Consider the following 6,592-nt stretch of genomic DNA (forward strand, 5'->3'; position numbering starts at 1 on the left):
GTGAGGGGTAATCTGATAATCAGATAGGACCTCTCTGTCTCCATCTCTGGTGACTGCCTCAAAACTGACATCTATTTCAAGCCCACCTGGAAACTGGAGGAGCAGCACCTCATATTCCCACAGCTACCTAGAATACCTGCTCTCACCCACCTTCCTGCAAGAATGCGATCCCCTATTCCCAATTCCTTCACATCCACCACATCTGTGTCCAAGATGGGGAGTTCCACTCCCAAACATCCCAGATGTCCTCATTTCAAGAACTGCAACTTGCCCTCGTCAGTGATTAAAAATGTTCTCGTCCGCACCTCTTGCGTTTCTCACACCTCTGCCCTCACATCCCTGACCCTCAACAAAATAAAAGACAGAGTCCCCTTTGTCCTCAGGTATCACCCCACTGACCTCCATATCCAATGTATCATTCTCCGCCACTTGCGCCACCTACAATCCAACTCCACAACAAAAGATATATTTCCTTCCTCACCCCTGTCTGCCTTTTGTAGGGACCACGCTCTCCACGACTCTTCATCCGCTCCAAACTCCCCACTAACCCCTCCACCCCTGGCATGTTTCCCTGCAATTTCAGGAAGTGCTATACCTGCCCCTACACTGTCCCCCTCACCTCCATTCCAGGCACCAAAATGACCTTCCAAATTAGGCAGGGGTTCACCTACACGTGTCAACATGGTCTATTGCATCCGCTGCTCCTGATGTGGCCTCCTCTACATCGGTGAGACCAAACATAGACTTGGAGACCATTTTGTAGAGCACCTGTGCTATGTTTATGACAAACAACAACACATTCCAGTTGTACACCATTTCAGCGCCATCTCTCACCCTGGGCAACATGTCCATCCTGGGCCTCCTCTAGTGTCACAACAACGCCACCTGGAAACTGGAGGAGCAGCACCTCATATTCTGCCTTGGGAGCCGACAACCAAATGGTCGAAATGTGGACTTTACTAGCTTCAAAATCTCATCCCATGACCAACCCTCCCTCTCATCCCTGCCTCCTTGACCTCTCAGTCTTTTCTCCCAGCTATCCACTCCTCCCACCCTCACTGACCATTCCCCACCACTCCCTTCCTGCACTTGCTTATAACCATCCTACCCACCTTCCCCAGCCCCATTCCTTCTTTCTCAGTTTATTTCAGAGCTCCCTTCGCCCTCCCCATTTCTGAAGAAGTGTCCCAACCCAGATGTTAACTTTCCTGATTATCTGATGCTGCCTGGCCTGCAGTGTTCCTCCAGTTCCACACTGTGTTATATCTGACTCCAACATTGGCAGTCCTGACCATCTCTTGGTATCGAGTGAAGCTGTAGGCTGTTTCTCCAAGCCTTCCTGCAAACTTTGGACTGCTCTTTCTACCAGACCATTGTAGGATGAATGGTATGGAACTGCCCTTACCTGCCAAAAGTCATCAACGTTAGGAAATGCTCAAATTCCTAGCTGGTAAACGATGACCCATTGCCTGTGACCAACACTTTTGGGAAACCGTGTATTGCAAAAGATGCTCGCAGCTTTTCTATCGTATCCCCGTATTTGATGAATGAACTTTAAGCGACTGAAAGACATGCACATGGACAGCAGTGAATTGAGGGGAATGTAGGTTAGGTTATTTTATTTTTGGATTAGGATTATTCCACAGCACAACATCGTGGGCTGAAGGGCCTGTGCTGTACTTTTCTATGTTCTATGTTCTAACTTTGTGCACATTCAGCCGCTCTGAACAGGTGTCCACGATGGCTAAGAACATTGACCCCATGAAAGGACTTGGCATAGTTGACATGTAACCGAGTCCAGGCTATACACAGCCATTCCCACAAATGGTAGCGTTCAGCCAGTATCTGGCAGTGACCTTTGCGCGGGACGATCGCTCTTCCTCCCAATAATAATATGCCATCTCTACGGTGATCTGCTCTGGCAGGGTCCAGAAAGTTATCACTTCCAGTTGTGATAGCCCTTTTGTTTCCCCCATTACTACCGGCTGTTTTAGTTTGGACCAGAATGGATTCCTTTGTGTCCACAGTCCGAGATGGTCAGCGGTGACTGGAAGGGCGTCCAGAAAGTGTAAAACCATAACAGAAGTTCCCAATAGCGGCCCCATGGGTGGTGTATCTGCCAGCGGGAAGTTGCTCAAGGCATTTGTTACTTGGTGTGGCAGACAATGTTCCAACTTGTAATTGTGCGCATGCAGAATGAGAGCCCACTGCTATGGGGCAGTACAGCCTTGTCCTTAATCCTAGCAGAGGCTTGTGGTCTGTTACTATTGCAGATTTATTTCCATTCAAGTATTGATGGAATTTTCTCACGTCAAACCTTCCTTCTGGGTGTATTTGCGCACTGCATGAACCGAAGTCAGGCAAGCAGAACGCTCCTTAAAATCCCGACAAAGGCGAACTGAGCCATTGGACTTCACAATCAGTATGATCGGTGCTGCCCGTTCTGCAAACTGGACGAGTTTGATTTCTTCGCTTTCCACCCATCTGGTTTCGCTCTCTACTTTCACCTCAAATGGCACAGGGAAGGCCTTGCAGAATTGTGGAATTACTTCCCTGTCAACTTGCAAGGCGCCTTTGCTCCTTTCACAGTCCCTAGACTGCGATGAAAAACTTCCAGGAAATTAATGGGGATTTCATGCCGATAGCCATTTTCTAATTGGAAAATGTTGCACCAATCAAGGTGAATCATTCTCAACCAATTTTGCCCCACCAGGCTTGGGCCCAGTTATTTTACTACAATCAGCGGGAACTGAACCAGCTGTTTCTCATATGAGACATGATCCAAAGCTGTATCCTTAACCTGTAAAGGTTCCCCGATGTAGGTTCTCAGTCTGGCCAAGGTCTTACACTAACTTAAGGTTTGGAGCCCGGAGTGAATTTTGTTACAGACTGGTTCAGCGATCACTGACACAGTCTGGTCAGTATCAACCTCCATTAGAACCTGGTGACCATTTAACCTGATGTTCATTTTGATTGGCTCTGATTTGGATGTTGCTGAGCAATGTAACTGCTCCAAGCCAGGTATAGGTGGGTTTTTCAGGGTGTGCACTTTCCTGGATGCCAGCCTATGAGCTCTCTTACACAATTAAGGGCTAGTGGGACTCTATTACTGTCTCGATCCGCATTCCAGCAGCAACTGCGATGACTTGCTGGCTCGGATCCTGAAGAAAGTTATAACCGTGTGGCCAAAGCTTGGTTTTGTTTCCGTGTTTTGCTGTGGACTGATCTAGAGTTCCTCTGTGAAGGATATGTTCTGATTGAGGCTGTGCAATTGCCTTCACTCAAGTGGTGTTCCCGAAGCTCAGGTGGCCTGGCGAGGGTGTTCACTTCCATTGAATACCCTGTAACTCATATTCCCCAATTGCTGCATTTCCTCATGACAAAGCCAGTTGTTGAGCCTGTTTGAAGTCCAGTTGGGATTCTGCTGGCAGGTGCTTGTGCATGGTTACCTCATTAACCCCACAGATCAAACAGTCTCTCAGCATCTCATTAAGGGCCTGTGCCAACCATCGTAACCTCATCAAAACTCCTAACGCAGCATCCCCTGGCTCTCGAACTTCCAATGAAAACTGATAGCACCTCAGGAGTGGAGGAGGCTTGGAGTCCTAATATTCCTTAATTAGGTCCATCAAATCTTGAAAGGTTTCAGGATCTGGTGCCTCAGAAAATGTCAGGCTCCTAATAATCACAAAAACTGAGGGTCTACAATCTGTCAGGAGAATCGCTTGTTGCATTTCAGCTGCTGCAGTGTCATTTGCCCAGGGGAAAACGAGCATTATTTCCACGTGCTGGGCCCAGGCTTTAGCAACAGGATTGAAGGAGTCAAGCTTCCCAAATTACGGCATGATACCATGCAAACATGTCAAGCTGTAATGAAACACTCCTGCCAGTGGTGATACCCTGTAGTCATCATTTTGGTTTTCTCAGATACGGGGAGTAAAGCCATACATCTGTTTTTCACTGGCTCCATTCATGGTCAGAGGATACTCATCACCCTGATTCAAGTTTTCACTTTCTCCTCCAATCCTGAGGTACAGTGACCCTTGGGTTCAAGATGCCACTGTCGGAGGGTCAGCGCTGAGGAAGCACTGTGCTGTTGGAGGGTCAGGGATGAGGGAATGTCGTTCTGTTGGAGGGTCAGCACTGAGGGAGTGCAGCACTGCCAGAGAGTCAGCACTGAGGTGGTGCCACACTGTTGGAGGGTCAGCGCCAAGGCAGCACCGCACTGTCAGAGGGTCAGCGCTGAGGGTGGGTGGAGTGTCAGTGCTTAGGGAGCATCGCACTGTTGGAAGATCAGAGCTGAGGGAGCATCGCACTGTCAGAGGGTCAGCACTAAGGGAACGTCGAACTGTTGGAGTCATCTCTAAAAGATGTGGTCTGGCTGTCACCATGTTGCTGTTTCTCAGAGTTTGCTCTGCACCCATTGGTTGTTCCAATTTTTACATAACTGTAGCAACCATTCACAATAACATTAGTTAAGCTTTTAGGGACTTTATTTTTGAAGCAAAAAGAATACTTTATTCATAAAAGCCTTGCATAATCAATGGAGGAGTTCAGTTCAATACAATCTTTACATACATAAAACAAACAAATCCAAGCCATCTCTTATGCTTACGACACTATGTTTACACGCATATGAGGCACCGGAAGGGCCTGATAATTGAACAAATCCCTATTTACCTTTGGCGGAAAGACATTAGACAGTGGTCTTTCCCCTCGGCATTTTGGTGACTGCTTCCTGAAAGTTACATGCATGCCACTGCATGTAGTCCTGGACCTTGGAATGAGCCAGTCTTCAACATTCGATCAGGGTATTTTTTCTTGCTCTGAAAGACCAATAAGGTTCAGGCAGACCAAAGAGTATCTTTCACCGAGTTGATGGTCCTCCAGGAACTGTCAACATTTTGTCTTGGTGCGTGCGGCGGGGCGCAGACCATTGAAACAGAACCCACATCACGGAGGTGCTTAGGATGGACCTTGACATAAACCATCGCACCGTTCTCCCGGCTTCCTTTGCAAATGTACATTCCAGCAGGAGATATGTGATTCTCCCTGGTTTCGAGGGAGGTGTCCAGTGGTGCAGACAGGGCGGGCATACAAGAAGGATCCCGCAAATAGTGCCCTTCTCACTGCTAGCCAAGTGATGTCCTTATGCTTGTTAGAGGGTTCTGGTTGTAGGGCATTCTGCCAAATGACTTTGCGACTCGGACCAGGGAACAGCGCAACAGTATTCCCCCTCTCCTTTTCCCTCGGGGTCTCGAAGATGCCACTGGAGTCATTCAGAGGTCATGAAAAGTGCGAGAGAAACACGGAGTCTGTCTCTGTGAATTGCTGTGCGATTGTGGCCAGGCTAATTCTCTGTGTGTTTATTTGCAGCAGCTGCTGGTGTAGCTTGCATTTACTCAGGCACGTTCAATGCTGACTGGGAGGTGGGGCAGGGAGAGAAGTGTTTTTCTAAAGTCCTGTCATGGAACTGCAACATAAATGGTGCCCAACCAGAGTACAGCTTTGCAAAATACGTTCGTACATTCTTTCAGCTGTCTGCAAACAAAAGGAAAATAGTCGTGTTCCGTCCCGGTACCAACCCCACCACACTTTATCTACTCCCTTACTGTCTCGTGTGTTTGTACAGCTTCATCCTCTTCAATACATCAACAGGATATTTCTCAACTACTTTCTATGGGAGTGAGTGTCACATTCCGATCTCATACCCTGTGGGAGTGAGTCCCACATTCCCACAACCCACTCTGGTCGGAGCATGTGCCACATTTCCACAACCTACCCCCTGTGGGAGCGAGTCCCACATTCTCACAACCCAATCCTTATGGGATTCAGTCCCATATTCTCACCCAATCCCTCTGAGAGTCAATCCCATAGTCCCCGTCCCCATTCCCTGTAGGACCGAGTCCCACAATCTCCCACCACCCTCGTGGAAACATTTCTATATCTCCCTGATCGAAACCTCTTTCAGAATTTCAAACCCCCTGGTTAAGACATCCCTCAGACACCTCCTTTCGAGGTTCAGACTGCTGACCCTGTTATGATAGTTGTAACTTTAAAATTCTGGATTCATTCTTGGTAATCTTTTTGCAACTTCCACGAGCTTTGATGTCCTTTGTATAATATGGAGATCAAAACTGTGCACAGTGCTCTGTGTGTGCATCTAACAGGGGGATATGGAGACTGGAACTGTGCACGGTGCTCCACGTGTGGGTCTAACTGAGGGATACAGAGACTGGAACTGTGCACGGTGCTCCGAGTGTGGGTCTAAGTGAGGGATAGGGAGACTGGAACTGTGCACGGCGCTCCGAGTGTGGGTCTAACTGAGAGATACGGAGACTGGAACTGTGCACGGTGCTCCGAGTGTGGGTCTAACTGAGAGATATGGAGACTGGAACTGTGCACGGTGCTCCGAGTGTGGGTCTAACTGAGGGACACAGAGACTGGAACTGTGCACAGTGCTCCAAGTGTGGGTCTAACTGAGGGATACGGAGACTGGAACTGTGCACAGTGCTCCAAGTGTGGGTCTAACTGAGGGATACGGAGACTGGAACTGTGCACGGTGCTCCGAGTGTGGGTCTAACTGAGGGAT

The sequence above is a fragment of the Stegostoma tigrinum genome, chromosome 41 (assembly GCF_030684315.1).
Source record: "Stegostoma tigrinum isolate sSteTig4 chromosome 41, sSteTig4.hap1, whole genome shotgun sequence".
NCBI classification, from domain to species: domain Eukaryota; kingdom Metazoa; phylum Chordata; class Chondrichthyes; order Orectolobiformes; family Stegostomatidae; genus Stegostoma; species Stegostoma tigrinum.